Raw genomic sequence first — 18,435 nt, forward strand, 5'->3', positions numbered from 1 at the left:
TCTATACATAAATTATGTATAAAATCAATGTTAAAAAATAGGAAAATTTTTGGAGGAGGACCAAAAGTGCATCAATATTGCAAACATGAGGGATTATTAATGCTCCATATGAAAATTCAAGGATGATTTTGAGTCTTAACCAAAAAATGAATGACTATTTTGGGCTTTTTCTCTAAAATAGATTGAAACCATTCCCAAATGCCAAAAGCTCTTTTAATTAAAGTTTGTTTGTATTCCCTAAAATACATATAGGCTATTGAGGATATTCATATAACTATAGAAAAAGAAAACATAATTCAAGATTGACCTATTTTTTACCTGAAATTTCCTAGAAAACAAACTTCTATTTAAAATAGATAGACGTTAATTCTAAAAAAACGATGTTAGAAACAGTGGTGAATTCAGAATCTAATGATGTGGGTGCTCATCATAAAGTTGCTAGTCAAGAAAAAAAAATTCAACAGTGAAGAAGTATAAAAAGAAGTTAAAATTATGAAGAAGTTTAATTTGCGTTTTTTCAATAAAGAGATAAGTTTTACCAAGATTCAAACCCTAGTTGCAGCCTGCAGGGCATGATAACATAAGAATTCAACTTTGGAACCAACACACTCACCGGATTCTTTGTTTAATGGGCATGCTGAGGAATATGTTATACTATAACATTTTCAGTATTTTCTATATACATATACAAAGTTTCGTTAGGGTCACCTCAACACGTGGTCTGCCCCTGGTTATAAATACTATTCATCCCAAGTTATTTTTCATATGTATTTTCTTTGGTCGAGTAGCCAAGTGCGCTTGAACACAATTTAAGTTTTTTAAAAAATAAAATTATATATATATATATATATGAAAAATTATCTAACTACACATCTTTTCTTACCCTATTTTCTATTATTTCCTACCATTTTAAAAAATTACAAAAATCCCTCTTTTTTCTCAAATTCTCTCCTTTTCAAATACTTAACTTTCAACTTCACTACTGTCTCCCTTTTTTCATGCCTCTAATCACTCCACTATATCACCAGTTATCTTCATCACTCCCTTATTTTGAATTTTAAAAATTATCTCTCTCCGATTAATAATTTAAAGTTAATCAAGAGGTAGTTCTTCATTTATTTTTTTCTTTCCAATTCTTTTCTTTTATAGAAAAATCATGTGAATATTGGGGTAATTTTTCATACACAAAGACAAGTGTATTACTGTTAGAGAGATGATTAGAATGTAGACTCAATAAACCACCCATACATGGACATGACAAAATAAATATGGAGAAAATTAGGACAAAAACGAATTATAAAAAGTGTACATATGTATGTGCGGTACTATTTTATGACTAAATCATTATTTATTATATTCATAATTTTTTTTTGTATATGATACATAGCTACGTCAAAGTATACAGACATGATACATAAATACTAATTTATATTAACTGTATCAATCTCAAACCAAACAACTTATGGACAACAATTACATGTTTAATGTATCCCGTAACAATACAATACTTATCAATTTAAACGAGATACATAAATAGTAATGTATCATGCTCTATTTTTTTTAGATATGATACGTAAATTTGAATTTATACTAAATGTATCAATTGCATAGCAACTACCACACGATAATGTATCGATCTCAAATCTAACATTTTATGGGCAATAATTACTTATTTAATGTATCTTGTATATACAATACTTATCAATTTAAATGAGTTACACAAATAATAATGTATCATGCACTAATTTTTTAGATATGATATGTACATTCGAATTTATACTAAATGTATCAATTACATAGCAATTTCCACACGGTAATGTATCGATCTCAAATCTAACGTCTTATGGGCACAATTATTTATTTAATGTATCTAGTATAAATACAATATTTATCAATATAAACAAGATATAGAAATAGTAAAATACTAAGTAGCAAGGATATTCATGATGTATCATAAGATAAAGAGTATGCGACGATAACAATTTACAAGCACTTAAATTCCTTTGGCTTAGAACTTTGAGCTATGTTTGAAGCTTTATTTATCTACAGACCACAACAAAGAAAATGAAACAAGTCCTCAATGGTATTGGTGGTCGAGTTATGGCGTCTTCTCGTTCCCCTACCGCTGATTCCTCTTCAAAACAGGTCAAAGAAAATATTGCAGAAACAAACATAGTCGTCCAAAATTATTATTTTTTTGACAATTTTGAATCAAAATTGAAAGGATCTTCAATAAATTAGGAGAAGAATTTTGAATCTCAAAATTTTCAATAATTTTGAATCAAAATTGAAAGGATCTTCGAAGAACCGGAGAACAAAGAATCTTGAATCTCAATTTTTTTTGACAATCTTGAATCAAAATTGAAAGGATCTTCGATGAACTTGAAGATTCAAAAGGAAATCGTTTGTCCAACAATAATTCCATCACTTTTGTATCATTCATATCTCACCTCGCTTACCCAAAATTTCAAAAAAAGTTTTTAAATCAAATCTAGAAAGGTTTCTTCTTTGATGGGGGAGCAATTTGAAATTTTGAATTTCTTCGTTTGGATAGGATTTGCCTCTGTATGATTGAGAGTAAGAAGAAACGTAAGCGTAATTTATGGGATTTAATTAATTTTCAGATTTTATTTCATTTTTAGCGCAATAGAAAGATTCTTCTTGTATTAGAATTAATGTATCCGGATGGTGAATTAATGTACCCGGATGGTGACTTATGTATTCGGAAGGTACAAATTTAAGGGATTATTGTAATTAGAAAAATAGTAGGAATAGAATGTAATTTACTCTTTACACTATGAGATTTTGGTAAGTTATACATAACAATATGCGTAGCGGCAACTTGTTTATTTTAAACCTTAGTTTCTTATCTATTTCTACCTATAGTTTTCTCTACCTTTCAACACTTCAGATTTCTATTATTTTGATAAGAAAAGTGAGAGAAATTAAATGAACAAAGGATAAAAAAAATTATACATGAAACTTATCCAGAAAGAACAAATGGATCACTTCCATTATACTTATTTAATTTTCTAATTAGTCATCAAATACCATTTCCTACAGTTCCACGTGTACAAATGGTGTTACCATAACACTAATTCATTTTATCCTGTTACATATACACTTAGTTATTGCGTAGGTTCATGGTAAAATACATATATCTTTTTGCATATACTATAATTAATGAAATATAATCTTGTTCAAAGCCTATTTTATATGATACAAATTTCTTGACATAACTAGACTTACTATAACCGTTAAAAATATTTAATAAATTGGTGAACTCTTATAAAGTAAACACATACACAAATGTATAATAACTAAAGAATATATCCTTTTTTTTCATAAATATTTAAGAAGTGTTAGGTAAGCCATGAAAATATGTATTTGTAAATTAAATGCTCCTGAATCACTCGCGATGTTACAATACAATTCTAAAATTAAGGTTCGTAAGCCTTTGATACGGGATGAAGAACATTCTTAAACAGTTGGAGCGTTACAAGCATCACCTTACGTAACCACGAAAAGCGATTCAACCCATTCAAACTTAATACAATGCAATATAATAGATGATACATTATAAAAAAAGAATACGAGGCACAACCAACCACATAGAGTCAACAGATATTGGGACATAGATCTAAACACTCAAGTGGGCAGCCTTTGAGTGAAAAGAACACAACCATCCTTCAAATCCCAATATCCACATTCGATCAAGAATTTGCGTCCGATTCTCCTAGCCATTTTTTTGCTGAGGTAATTCCAATGAATGCAAGCGGTGGAAAATTGCTCACTTGCGCGTCTCTTCTTCAATCGGTGTAAATTTTGCATTTTTTGTAAATGATTTTGCTTCATTTTGTCGTCTTGTTGAATACTTCTTTCTAGTAAGTACGCAAAGTGCCACCGCCCATTATGTTGTACAAATTAGTACAACTATATATTACGATTCTATAATTTGATTTATTTAGTTTCATCTTTGTGAACTTTTGTATTGGATTTTATTTTGATTTTACCAAGTGTAGCTGATAGGGGTGAATGTTTGGCCGTTGAATGCAGTGAAGAGTTGGTGAGAAGTATAGAAAAATAAAAATGGCTGCAAGGAAAGCTGGTTTAATTGCTCTGTTTGATGGAACTCTTACAGCACCTAGAAAGGTATAGTATGATTGCTCCAGGTTGTATTTGTTGCTTTAGTTTGATTGTTTCCTTTGTTTTTGTTACTAAGGGTGTGTTCGGTATGCAACTAAAACAAATATTATTCTAAAAGTATTTGTATATAATCGAAGCAACAAAAGGATGTGGGTGTTGTGGTAGGATAGGGGTACATAGATAGGATGATGATAAGGTGTGTTGGAGGACAAAATCAATGGGCAATGCTAATTCTAGAACTTGTTTTCCCTACGTCCATTAGACAATTCATTTTTCTCGTTTTTAAGGAACTTGTGTTTCTAAAGAAAATATTTTCCAAATTTTTTTACCTAAGGAACTGAGAAAATCAGATCCATACTAAAAACACCCTTATTGTAGATTAATTTGACTTTATGGACAATTGCATCCTTAATGGGCTTGAACAGAGCAGAATGGTATAGATGATTTGTATATTTAATAGTTGAATCCAACCTGTTTGAGATTGAGCATGTCGTCGAATGATTCAGTGTATTCTTGCTAGCTTGTACATTTATTTTCAAAATATTGTCATGAATTTTTATTGTTCTTATTCTTATTCTTCGTTTAATTTTATAGTAAATTTACCAGTAGTGACATTTAATCACCCCTATAACAATATTGATTTTTCTTCTTTGGATAATTTGCATCAAAGTTTCAGGAATCTACTCCACAAATGTTGAAATTCATGCAGGAACTTAGAAAGGTAGAGGATTCTTCTGCTATACTCGTTTTTCCTTCTCTCTCTTTTCCACATATATATTACTTTTCCTCTCAAGGATTCTTTGTCTTTAGCAATTTTGTTAACCTGCAGGTTGTTACTTTTGGAGTTCTTGGAGGTTTTGACCTTGTCAAGATATCATAACAGCTTGGCAATACAGGTTAGCTTATCTAGCATATATACTAAAATTGGAGTTGGGATGACGAAAGGTGCTACATCAAATTATTAGAGCTCATGTTTCTAGCTCAGTATCTGAAATTCCTCGCAATACTAAGCAAGAGTAGAAGTGTAGAACTATGAGTTCACTAGCCAGGAGCACTGGACTGTGTTTGAATTTGAAAAATGAAATGACTTTTCCACTAGAAAGGCATACATAGTCTTATGGATGCTAAGTTGTTGAAATGTACCTTTTTCTGCCTAATTTTAGTGCTAAACAATCTTTGAGGTCATGCATGTCCCTTTGTTCCCAATATGTGGCTATTAACTGACCTATCTAAAATAATTTCTTGATAATGATAACATTTTGATCTTTCTAATATTTGTGATGCAGTTACAAATGACTAAGATTATGTTTTTTATGAAAATGGTCTTGTAGCACATAAAGATGACAAGCTTATTCAGTAACAGGTAATTTTAATGACTAGAATTTGATATCATATCTCTATAATATTGTTTGTGAGTGCATATTCACTTTGTGACAAAATAAAATCTTTGGATATTGTCTGTATCAACTGAAAACAACATCTTTGTTGCCACTACTAAAGCACTTCGTACCAAGTTAAAACTAGATAATAGTCTCATGAACCATGGAACTACCGAACAATTTGAAGAAATTTTCTTTCTTCCCATCTTCAATGTGCATCGCTTCTTTCATTCTCCTTATTTGTTCATTAGCAAGGTGATTTGTTTTGAAATCACATGACTCATAGTGTGTGTGAAGAGCTTGAAGTCATATCTTGGGGATGAGAAGCTTAAGTTAGTCAATGCATTTTTCTTATTTAGCAAGGAAATGTTTTATTTTTGTAATAGTGCAAAGAGGGGAGCATACCCAACCAAGTGCAATTCGATAAAGACTTAGTAATCCTTCTAATTATTTGTTGTTCAACTTACGAAAAATAATTTCGTTGAAGTGATAAATCAGTCTCTGCATGATATCTTTATCTATAAGGTGAAGGATAATTTGCCTAAGAGCAATAAAGAGAGATTTCTATGTAATTTGTACTTTATTGAAAAAACTGCTCTGACGTGGTATTTCGTAAGTTTCGAAGCAATGTTTATAATAGTTTTCGAAAATCTAAAAAACCAAGTTATTATACATTTCATGAAGAGTTAATTGTGTGTGTGTATTTTGCGTATAATTGGGTGAGAATTCATGTTTATAGCTTAGGTTCACCTAATTGAAGTAGATGACCAAGAAATATCTTAGTGGGATGCAAATGATATGCAAGAGTTTATTAACTTTACCCTCCATTACATTGCTGACTTGAATAGTCCAATAAAAAGGTAACCATATCAAAGTTTGTGTTTCTCGGATCCTCCGAAAATGCCGCGCACCCATGCTAGTCTGCCAGATCCTCCAAAAATTATTTTTTGGAGGACCTGACACACCCGACAACATTTTTAAAGGATCCAAGCAAACATAGAACAAATTATCTGCTTCGTTGTGGCAAACTTCTTAATCATTCTTCTTTGCAGAGGAACATTCATTGAGTTCAGAAGTGGCATGTTAAATGTGTCGCCTATTGAGAGGAACTGTAGTCGGGAAGAAAGGGATGTGTTTGAAAAGTATGACAAGGTACAGATAACTACTCTAGCATTGTATATATGTTTTACAGAATGTACCTCGAGAAAATTCTTTTCTCTGTGATTTAAAGACAATTTGAGCTATAATCAGGTACAAAAGATACGCGAAACAATGGTATCAGTGCTCAGAGAAAAGTTTGAACATTTTAATCTCACCTTCTCCATTGGAGGCCAAATTAGTTTCGATGTGAGCATCTTTAAGCCTTTTCTTGTGCACATTGACCGTTGAACGTTTTAAGTATATTATTGACAGATGATTTGGGGATCTTGGTCATCACAGGTTTTCCCCCAAGGCTGGGACAAGACTTATTGTTTGAGATACCTTGAAGAATTTAATGAACTTCATTTTTTTGGAGACAAAACAAACAAGGTAATCTTTAGTTACTGACGTGCTTGAAGCTTTCTTTTCATGTCTGGGATGATATAAGAGTCGTGTTTTTTTACTTGAACAGGGAGGAAATGACCATGAGATCTACAAGTTTGAGAGAACTGTGGGTCACACAGGTTCGCCTAAAATTTCATTCTTTTGATGTTTGAATAATTATTCTCTTGCATAATTACTAGGGGAATCACATTACCTGCTATTTGTTTCCTTTTCTCTTTTTCCAGTTACTAGCCCGGAAGAGACATTGAAACAATGTTCTGTTCTATTCCTCGGCAAGGATAATGGAAGTTCTTGAGCTTGTTGCAGTTCTCTGATACACGATTGTATGCTTGTATTCTATGCACAACAAAAATATATAATTGCAATAATTCTTGTATTGAATTTTCTCGTCAAAATTATAATATGACTATAGTACTTATTCTTGAAATCCAAACTTTGCATCCAAATAGTAGCTCAATAATGGTCTCTTTGAGACGAGAAAGCTTGAAGAGAATTTAGTTGTGTTTATTAAAGTTTTAGTCTTTGTTTCGAGCTAGTCAACATTCGTCTTCGTAAAATATACAATGAAATATAGTGATGATATCCCTCTCATGAGTAGTCGGACGAATTTACCGAAACTGAGAAATTCAAAGGATTGATAGGTGAGACTCGATTGCCATCAGTGCTGGCAATTCGAGCTCATTTTTCTCGTCATGGATTGTGGATTTGTCAATATTGAGATTTTGTGACTGTTTTGAGTTTTCTGGTTGATTTTTCAAGAATCTTCATTTAATTTTAAGAGAGTTTTGTTTTGTTCTCTCTATGATAATCCTTTTGGTGAGAGTTCTTTCCTTTAAACAACTTTTTTTTTTTTACTCTCAGCATAGCTATCTACAATATAATGTAACAAGATTGGTACAATGGACAATGAATTAGAATTAGCTCATGTTGTGCAACACAATTATTACAAAAAGAATAATAACCCTATTGACCACTAATTAATATAGACATCAACCAAATAGACCCCTAGAGCTAATTCATCATCTACCTGGAAGTGTATCCTTAATGGATGGAACTTGTAACAAAGCTATCTCATAGGTCGTCAATAATGGTTGTTCAGTTAACTTTTGACACGATATTTGGATACCTTTTCATAAATAGCATTAGAAGTTGTATTTAAGGTCCTCTAAATTGAGACGAGGAAAACATTAAGATCAAAGACCTTTTCATCAATGGGGTTTAGAAAATTAATAGATTATCCTGCTCCTTACTCCAGTCTCTTATTTGTTTTCTATACAAAATACTTATGTCCCTTTACACGAGCTCCATTGATGATAAAATCATGTGGCGTCTACTTTCGAATGGTCTATTCATAACATAATGTGCTTACACATTCTTAGACACCAAAGAGAAATCTTTTGAAGATTTAATAAGTTTTCTTAATTTCTTTCAAAAAATTAAGTGGCGACTCTTTTGAAAATCGATTTTTCTTTAACACTTAAGTTAAATTGATTTTTGAAAATTATAGTTTTTCTTTATTTTTCAATAAAATAGAAATGACGACTCTGCTGCAGATTTAATTGAGTTATAACCGTAATGACTTGAATATTTGACTTTTTATTGATAATTGCTGCATTGTTTTATCTATGTTTTACTTGTTTAATTTTTTATTAACTATCATTTTGCATTCATGGCATCTTCTATTACCACGACATTATATGCAGTATACTAAAGAACAATTTTGTGATACTGCAGACTGGTCTTTTTTATACTTAATCCTTTTCAGAATGACTGACAATTTATTGGTTAGTCGTGCATCCTATGGTTGTATAGTTCCAGCCTAAGTTGTCCGCTACGGTTCCCAGTCTTTCAAAAGACACTCTTAGTCAACTAGCATAGAGCGAAACCAAATCCCTCAATTTAGCGCATTTGAACTAAGCTGACCCAACTCCCAAGGCGTGTTGGACCTATTAGAAGCCCACCTTGTGTCTATTTGACCCATTGGTCAATAAAAAGACAATACTTACGTGTTTAAATTTGAAGAATGTATACGTCATTTGGCAACCCATTGTTTCTTGGGGTAGAGAGTTTAATAAATGTTCTAGTCTAAGAAGGAGCTCTACAAGCTGCTATTTCATCCAAAAGCGTGGACATCCGGAGATGACAAGAAATCAAGGACGAAGATCATCTTTGGAAGTATAGTTTAGGATTGTACCCCTACGTTGGACTGATTATTCTTGCGATGCATGAAGATCTTTCTCGTGATGCATGAAGATAACGCTTCCTTGAGAACTGCAACAAATGATGACTTTTCCACGATGCATGAAGATAATGCTCCCTCTAACTGTTGAGTGCATGCAGCCTGTAATTGCTCAGTGCTCGCAGCTCGCGACCCGCGCCTCAAAGGTCAATGCTCATCGCCTCCATTCCTTCGTTTGTGGGGATTGTGCTTTTCGTGTTTGTTTTCCCATTCCCCGCTGGCTCATCAATTAACATATCCTCCTCTAGGTTTGTCCTTGATGTTGTTTGTGAATCGACTGTTTTTTAATAGGGAGTGATGAGCATCTCCTTAAAGGACACTTTCTTGTCAATCTTTACAGTGTATCTGCTCTCTCATGTTGTTTTCTCTATCTTGATTTCATTTTTTGTTGCTACATCTTTGTTACAGATAATTCTAACTGACTTTTCTACTAATTATTTATTTTTTAAAAATCAAATCGAAAATAATACAATATATGCACTATACCTAATTAGTATCATCTTAAAACAACAATTGGACCGAGTAAACCCAATGTATTGGTTCACATTTGCTTATTACTTGTATGGTTTCGAAGCCTCTAATAAAAAATGTATCAATAATCAATAATATGCTTCTGATTTGCTGGTAGGTGTTATTGTTAGTTTGTAATCAGTATTGTGTTGTACAACTGATTGTTCTTCTTCTTGTTTGTTTCACTTTTTTATAGATAACACTGGAGGTTGCAACAATGTTTTGTTAGTTTTCTAAATTTTTTGGTTGCTGCAAATTGCTATGATGCCTACTGGCAGCTGGACTTTAGTTTGTAACTAACTTTATTTTAGGGCTGGACACGAGTTTGTTGAATTTTCTATTGTTGTTGTCTTGACTCTTGATAGTCTTATTATTCTTATACTCAACTAGTTTGTTAATGTTGCTGCTTGCTGGACTACTTGGAAGAGAATTATCAGTTTTGTTTGGATATTTTAGTCAATGATATGGTTAGTTGCAAGTTAAATGTTTGTTAAAATTTGAAGGCAAAAGCCAAATTGTATGGCATAGATTGTTGGAGTCTAGAGAGTATTGTTGAGTGTTGATTGTTATAGAAGTTAATATTGATTGTTGTATTATTTGAACAACAACATTCCCACATGCTACAGCCTACAGGCCACTGTTAATTAAATTTGGTTAAACCGAAAACCAAACCGAAATTGTAATAATCAAATTGAACCGAATTTATTTCAGTCTGGTTTGGTTTCACATTTCCAAATCGAAAACTAAAAAACCGAACCGAAATTTACAAATCGAACCGAACCGATCGAACGCCTAGCCCTAAAAAGGGACAAGTAAAAAAATTAAAATTGGACAAGTAAAAAGGAACAAAGAGAGTAATATTTTAACATATAGTAAATATATACTCCCTCAGTCCTGATTTAAGTTTTACTAGGCACGGAGTTTAAGAAATAAAAAAAGTCTTTCGAATTTTATGATATTAACAAAAGATATGTATTGTCTTTTAAATCTTGTGTCTTAAATTTATCATGTAGAACATTATAATTAGAAAACTTATAATATAAAAAAAAAGACTGACTTTTTTGGAGACAAACTAAAAAAATGTAAAATACTTAAATTGAATCATATAATATTAATTACTCCCTTTGTTCACTTTTACTTGTCATATTTAGTTGACACACATTAAAAAATAATAATCAACATAGTATTTTACTAGATTATTCCTAATAATTAGTACTTAATATTTTGTATTAGATCTTGAAAAATAATTTTGAAAATAAATATCTAATGCTAAAGGATAAAATATAGAAGAAAAATAATTATCTTTTCTTAATATGTTAAAAATGATGATAAAAAGAAAAATATATTTTTAAAATAGTGGACAAGTAAAGTGAACCGTATAAATCAACCAAGAATAAATGATAATTTTTGCTTATCTCCAATCCAGTGTCTGATTCCATATTGGAGCCTGACTAAATTAAAATTTACATCGAAAAATCCCACATTATGAGTAAAGTACACCCTAACAAAGGAAATTTCATACCCAAAAAGATTTACGGTTTGTTTGAAAAGCCACCTGGTAATTGAAATTAGTGTAATTACTAGAGTAGTAATTACCAACAATTCACAGATCTGAAAATTGGAGAGTGTAATTACCCTTGTCAATTACACACAAACCAAGTAATTACATGATCAACCAAACATATCAGACATTGTAATTACACCCAATTATATCAAATCTAATTACCAAAATGATTTTCCAAACATATTCTTAAATTTGAAACATCTAATTAAGAAGCACTTACTACTCCCAAATTTATAAGATTTTAGCATCTTTATGATAAAAATGAATGAGTTGGCACAATATAATTGGGTACTAGTTGAAAGAAACCACGTAACAGATATTAGGACATATAGATCTAAAAAAAAGCTAGTGGCACTCTTTGAGTAAAATCACCTCAACCGACCGGTATCCCAATATCCACACTATAGATTACTCAAAAGCAATTTGATCTTAGATCTGCGTCCGCTTCTTCGAGCCAATTTTTGCTGAGGTAAGCCAATGAATGCACAATAAAACGGTGAAAAATTGCTCACTTGCACGTCTCTTCTTCTTCAATCGGTGTAAATTTTGCATTTTCTTTAACTGATTTTGCTTCATTTTGTGGTCTTGTTGAATACTTTCTTTTTAGTGAGTACACAAAGTGTCACCGCTTGTTATGTTGTACAAATTAGTACAACTATATATTGCGATTCTACAATTTGATTTGTTTTATTACATCTTTGTGAAATCCAATGTATTGGTTCACATTTGCTTATTACTTGTATGGTTTCAAAGCCTCTGGTAAAAAATGTATCAACAATCAATAACATGCTTCTGATTTGCTGGTATGTGTTACTGTTAGTATTGATTGCTGATTTATTTGAACAACAACACAGCCACATGCCACTGTCAAGAGGCCATTGTTAATTAAATTTGGTTAAACCAAAAAATCAAACAGAAATTGTAATCATCGAACCAAATCAATTTTATTTCAGTTTGGTTTGGTTTCACATTTTTACCAAACCAAAAAACTGAATCGATCGAACTCCCAGCCCTAACCCAATATTTCAAAAACTTGGAAACTTCGAATGTGTCTTATTTGTTGTTTCCTTTCTCACAAGATCTCAAAAGTCTGTATATTTATACAAATGGGTGTTATTAGTTCTTTTGTATTGTTAGTTTAGTAGTAACATCTGTTTTGATTGTTATTTAAATTTTGTTATATTATATCGTTTGAATTCATATTAGGTAACAAGGAAAAAACTCATTTTGTGTAACAACCGATTTGATATTAATCGTATCATTACCTTAATATTTTCTTCTCATTTTATTTTTACTTATTATTCCGTCCATTTCAAAATAATTGAATTGTTGGGGGTGTTTCACACCTTTAAAAAGAGAATATTAGGACATAAATTAGATATTACTTTTCATTTTTGCCTTTATTAATTATTGTCAAATTACTCTTTAGATTAATTCAAAGCAATACAAATTTCTTGATCTCATTACATAGAAAATTTAAACGAAAGAATACTCTAAAATTAGTTTTGAAGATTGAACAATTAAGTTAACTTAAAATATGAAAAATATTTTAACAATTCAATTATTTTGAAACGGGAGTATTTAATAATTCTAATTATCCTTTACCTTATATTTTAATAATACTTTACTCCATACCCTATTCTCTTGTAGGTTTATCATCAGCATCACGTTACGTAACCACAAAAGCGATTCAACCTATTCAAACTTAGTACAATACAATACTATATATGATACATTATAAAAAAAGAATATGTGGCACAACCAACCATATAAAATCAACATATATTGAGACATCGATCTAAACACTCAAGTGGGTAGCCTTTAAGTGAAAAGAACACAATCACCCCTCAAATAACAATATCCACATTCGATCTCAGATCTGCGTCCGATTCTCCCAGCCAATTTTTGTTGAGGTAAGACAATGAATGCAAGCGGTGGAAAATTGCTCACTTGCACGTCTCTTCTTCTTCAATCAGTGTAAATTTTGCATTTTTTGAAACTGATTTTGCTTCATTTTGTAGTCTTGTTGAATATTCTTTCTAGTGAGTACACCCATTGTGTTGTACAAATTAGTACAACTATATATTGCGATCTCTAATTTCATTTGTTTCTATTCATCTTTGTGAACTTTTGAATTGGATTTTACTTTGGTTTTATCAAGTATAGCTGATAAGGGTGAATGCTTGGCCATTAAATGCAATGAAGAGTTGGTGAGAAGTATAGAAATATAAAAATGGCTGCAAGGAAAGCTCGTTTAATTTCTTTATTTGATGTTGATAGAACTTTTACACCACCAAGGAAGGTACAATATTATTGCTCCTGGTTGTATTTGCTGCTTTAGATTGATTATTCCCTTTGTTTCTGTTACTAAGGGTGTGTTCGGTATGCAAGTAAAAGAATATTATTCTAAAAGTATTTGTATATAATCGAAGCACCATGAGGATGGGGGGAGGTGTGGTGGGATAGGGGTATAGAGGTGGGATTATGATAAGGTGTGTTGGAGGACAAAATCAATGTGCAATGCTAATTCTAGATCTTGATTTCCCTACGTCAAATAGATAATTTATTTTCCTCATTTTTAAGGAACTTGTGTTTCTAAAGAAAATATTTTCCAATTTTTTTACCTAAGGAACATGAGAAAATCATATCCATACTGAAAACACCCTTACTGTAGATTCTTTTGACTTTATGGATAATTGCATCCTTGATGGGCTTGAATAGAGCAGAATGACATAAATGATTTGTATATTTAGTAGCTGAATTTAACTTGTTTGAGATTGAGGCACTATCGAATGATTCAGTGTATTCTTGCTAGCCTGTACATTTATTTTCAAAATATTGTCATGATTTTTTATTGTTCTTATTCTTATTCATCGTTTAATTTTACAGTAAATTTACTTGTAGTGACATTTAATCACCCCCATACCGATATTGCTTTTTCTTCTTTGGATAATTTGCATCAAAATTTCAGGAATCTACTCCACAAATGTTGAAATTCATGCAGGAACTTAGAAAGGTAGATGATTCTTCTGCTATACTCTTTTTTCCTTCTCTCTCTTTTCCACATATATTTTATTTTTCCTCTCAAGGATTCTTTGTCTTAACAATTTTGTCGACATGCAGGTTGTTACTGTTGGAGTTGTTAGACGTTCTGACCTTGTAAAGATATCAGAACAGCTTGGCAATAGAATATCTTGGCAATACATGTTAGCTTAACTAGCATATATACGAAACTTGGAGTTGGGATGATGAAATATGCTACATCAACTAATTAGAGCTCATGCTTCTAGCTCAGTATCTGAAATTCGTCGTTGTATTAGGCAAGAGTAGAAGTGTAGATCTGAGTTCACTAGCTACGAACATTGAACTGTGTTTTGATTTGATAAATGAAAGGACCTTTCCACTAAAAAGGCATATATAGTTTTATGGTTATAGCTCCATGTTAGCTGTTGAAATGTACCTTTTTCTGCCCAACTTTAGTGCTAAACAGTCTTTTAGGTCATGTATGTCCCTTGGTTCCCAATATATGGTTATTAACTAACCTATATAAAAGAATATCTTGAGAATGATAACATTTTAATCTTTCTAATATATGTGATGTAGTTACAAATGACTATGATTATGTTTTCTCTGAAAATGGCCTGGTAGGACATGAAGATGGCAAGCTTATTGGGAAACAAATAATTTTAATGACTAGAATTTGATATCTTATCTTTATAATATTACTTGTGAGTGCATATTCACTTTGTGAAAAAACAAAATCTTCGGATACAGTCTTTATCAACTTAAAACAACATCCTTGTTGCCACTACTTAAGCACTTCGTACCAAGTTAAAACTAGATAATAGCCTCATGAAATATGGAACTACCGAACAACTTGAAGAAATTTACTTTCTTCCCATCTTCAATATGCATCGCTTCTTTCATTATCCTTAGTTGTTAATTAGCAGGGGTGATTTGTTTTGAAATGACATGACTCTTGGTGTGCGTGCAGAGCTTGAAGTCATATCTTGGGGACGAGAAGCTTAAGGTTAATCAATGCGATTTTCTTATTTAACAAGGAAATATTTTATTTTTGTGATAGTGCAAAGAGGGGAGCATACCCAACCAAGTGTAGTTCGATTAGTGATTCTTCTATTTTTTTGTTGTTCAACTTATGGAAAATAATTTCGTTGAAGTTTTAAATTAGTCTCTGCATGATATCATTATCTATAAGGTGAAGGATAGTTTGCCAAGGGCAAAAAAGAGAGATGACTATGTACTTTGTACTTAGTTGAAAAACTGTTGTAACGTGTTATTTTATAAGTTTCGAAGCAATGTTTATCATAGTTTACGAAAATATGAAAATAAAGTTATTACACATTCCATGAAGAGTTAATTGTTTGTGTATGTTACATATAATTGGGTGTGACTTAATTTTTATAGTTAGGTTCACCCAATTGAAGATGAGTTTATATGTAGATGATCAAGAAATATCTTGATGGGATGCAAATGATATGCATGAATTTATTCGGTTTACCCTCCATTACATTGATGACTTGGATATGTCAATAAAGAGGTGAGCATATCAAAGTTTGTATTACTTGCATCCTCCAAAAATGCCGCTGCACCCATGTTAGTCGGCCAGATCCTACAATTTTTTTTTTGGAGGACCTGACACATAACCGACAACATTTTTGAAGGATCCAAGCAAACATAGATCTAAAGTTGAATTATTTGCTTTGTTGTGGCAAACTTCTTAATAATTCTTCTTTGCAGAGGAACATTCATTGAGTTTAGAAGTGGCATGATAAATGTGTCGCCTATTGGAATGAACTGTAGTCAGGAAGAAAGGAATGAATTTGAAAAGTATGGTATCAGTGCTCAGAGAAAAGTTTGCTCATTTTAATCTCACCTTCTCCATTGGAGGCCAAATTAGTTATGATGTAAGCATCTTTAAGCCTTTTCTTGTGCTCATTGATCGCTGAACGATTTAAGTATATTATTGACAGATGATTTGGGGATCTTGGTCATGACAGGTTTTCACCCAAGGTTGGGCAAGACTTATTGTTTGACATACCTTGAAGAATTTAATGAAATTCAGTTTTTCGGAGACAAAACATACAAGGTAATCTTTAGTTACTATCGTGCTTGAAGCTTTCTTTTCATGTACAGACTGATATAAGAGTCGTGCTTTTTATTGAACATGGAGGAAATGACCATGAGATCTATGAGTCTGACAGAACTGTGGGTCACACAGGTCCGCCTAAAATTTCATTCTTTTGATATTTGAATATTTATCCTCTTGCATAATTACTAGGGGAATCACATTACCTGCTATTTGTTTCCTTTTCTCTTTTTCCAGTTACTAGCCTGGAAGAGACATTGAAACAGTGTTCTGTTCTTTTCCTCGGCAAGGATAATGGAAGTTCTTGAGCTTGTTGTAGTTATCCAATACACGATTGTATTCTTGTATTCTATGCACAACAGAAATACATAATTGCAATAATTCTTGTATTGAATTTTCTCATTAAAATTATAATATGACTGTAGTATTTTTTCTTTAAATCCAAACTTTGCATTCAAATAGGTAGCTCAATAATTGTCTCTTTGAGCCGAGAAAGCTTGAAGAGAAATCAGTTGTGTTTATTAAAGTTTTAGTCTTTGTTTCGAGCTAGACAACATTTTGCTTTGTAAAATATACAATGAGATATACTGATGATATACCCTCTCATGAGAAGTCGGATGAATTTACCGAAACTGAGTAATTCAGGGGATTAATAGGTGAGACTCGATTGTCATCAGTGCAGGCAATTCAGGCTCATTTTTCTCGTCATGGATTATGGATTTGTCAGTTATTGAAATTTTGTGATTGTTTTGAGTTTTTTGATTGATTTTTCAAGAATCCTCATTTATTTTTAAGAGAGTATTATTTTGTTCTCTCTATGATAATTCTTTTGGTGAGAGTTGTTTTCTTTAAACAACTCTTTTTTTTACTCTCATCATAACTATCTACAATGTAACAAGATTGGTACAATGGGAAATGAATTATGATTGTCTCATGTTGTGCAACACCACTATTACAAAAATAATAATAACCCTATTGCCCATTAATTAATATAGACTTCAACCAAACAGACCCCCTATAGCTAAAAGTGTATCCTTAATGGATGAAAACTTGTAACAAAGCTACCTCATTGATAGTCAATAATGATTGTTCAGTTAACCTTTGGCACGATATTTGGATAACTTTTCATAAATAGCATTAGAAGTTGTATTCAAGGTCTTCTAAATCGAGACGAGGAAAATATTAAGATAAAAGACCTTTTCATCAATGGGGTTTGAAATTTTAATAGATTATCCTGCTTCTTACTCTAGTGCCTCATTTTTTTCTATACAAAATACTTAAGTGCCTAGCACGAGCTCCATTGATTATAAAATCGTGTGGGGTCTAACTTCGGATGGTCTATTCACAACAAAATCTGCTTACATATTCTTAGACTCCAAAGAGGATATATTTTTAAAATTTAATAAGTTTTCTTAATTTCTTTCAAAAATTTAAGTGGCGACTCTCTTTGAAAATCAATTTTTCTTTGAAACTTAAGTTAAATTGATTTTTGAAAATAAAATTTTTCTTTATTTTTTGATAAAACAGAAATGGCGACTAGAAACAACGTGCTACAAAACTATCGAGCAGGGGTAAAAATATGATAAGTAGATACATAATTTCGAGTGTGATCAAACAACCAAAAATCAGACAATGACAGAGCGGCATACCGGAAAAAAAGAAAGAAATAGGAACGACCAAGAGGAGAGGAACGAAGAACGAAACTTTACGACAATTTTTTTGCTGGGAATTTAATTAAGTTCTAACCGTAAAGACTTGACTATTTGAATTTTTATTGATAATTGCTGAATTTTTTTATTTATGATTTACTTGTTTAAATTTCTATTAACTGTCATTTTGTATTCATGGCATCTTTTGTCGACATGACATTAAATGCAGTATATTAAAGAACGATTTTGCAATACCGTAGCTAGTCTGTTTTTATACTTAACCCTTTTCGGAATGT

General features: G+C 31.7%; 1 protein-coding gene and 2 pseudogenes across 2 annotated transcripts in view; all 3 read left to right on the top strand.

Moving 5' to 3' along the window:
• The first annotated feature begins 4,060 nt into the window (after nt 1–4,060).
• Nucleotides 4,061–7,493, top strand: LOC125869304 (phosphomannomutase-like; annotated as a pseudogene).
• A 4,338-nt stretch (nt 7,494–11,831) lies between these two features.
• LOC125869300 (phosphomannomutase-like) overlaps nt 11,832–18,435 on the top strand; it is a 99,062-nt gene continuing 92,458 nt past the window's right edge. The window contains exon 1 of one of the 2 annotated variants that reach the window (XM_049549872.1): nt 11,832–11,852. The gene's annotated coding sequence lies outside the window, so the exon portion shown is untranslated. Of the gene's footprint in view, nt 11,853–13,207; nt 13,297–18,435 lie in introns of those variants that run through there. The other variant, XM_049549869.1, reaches the window with a different exon arrangement.
• LOC125869307 (phosphomannomutase-like) lies at nt 13,617–16,898 on the top strand (annotated as a pseudogene).

Source organism: Solanum stenotomum, chromosome 6 (assembly GCF_019186545.1).
Source record: "Solanum stenotomum isolate F172 chromosome 6, ASM1918654v1, whole genome shotgun sequence".
NCBI classification, from domain to species: Eukaryota; Viridiplantae; Streptophyta; class Magnoliopsida; order Solanales; family Solanaceae; genus Solanum; species Solanum stenotomum.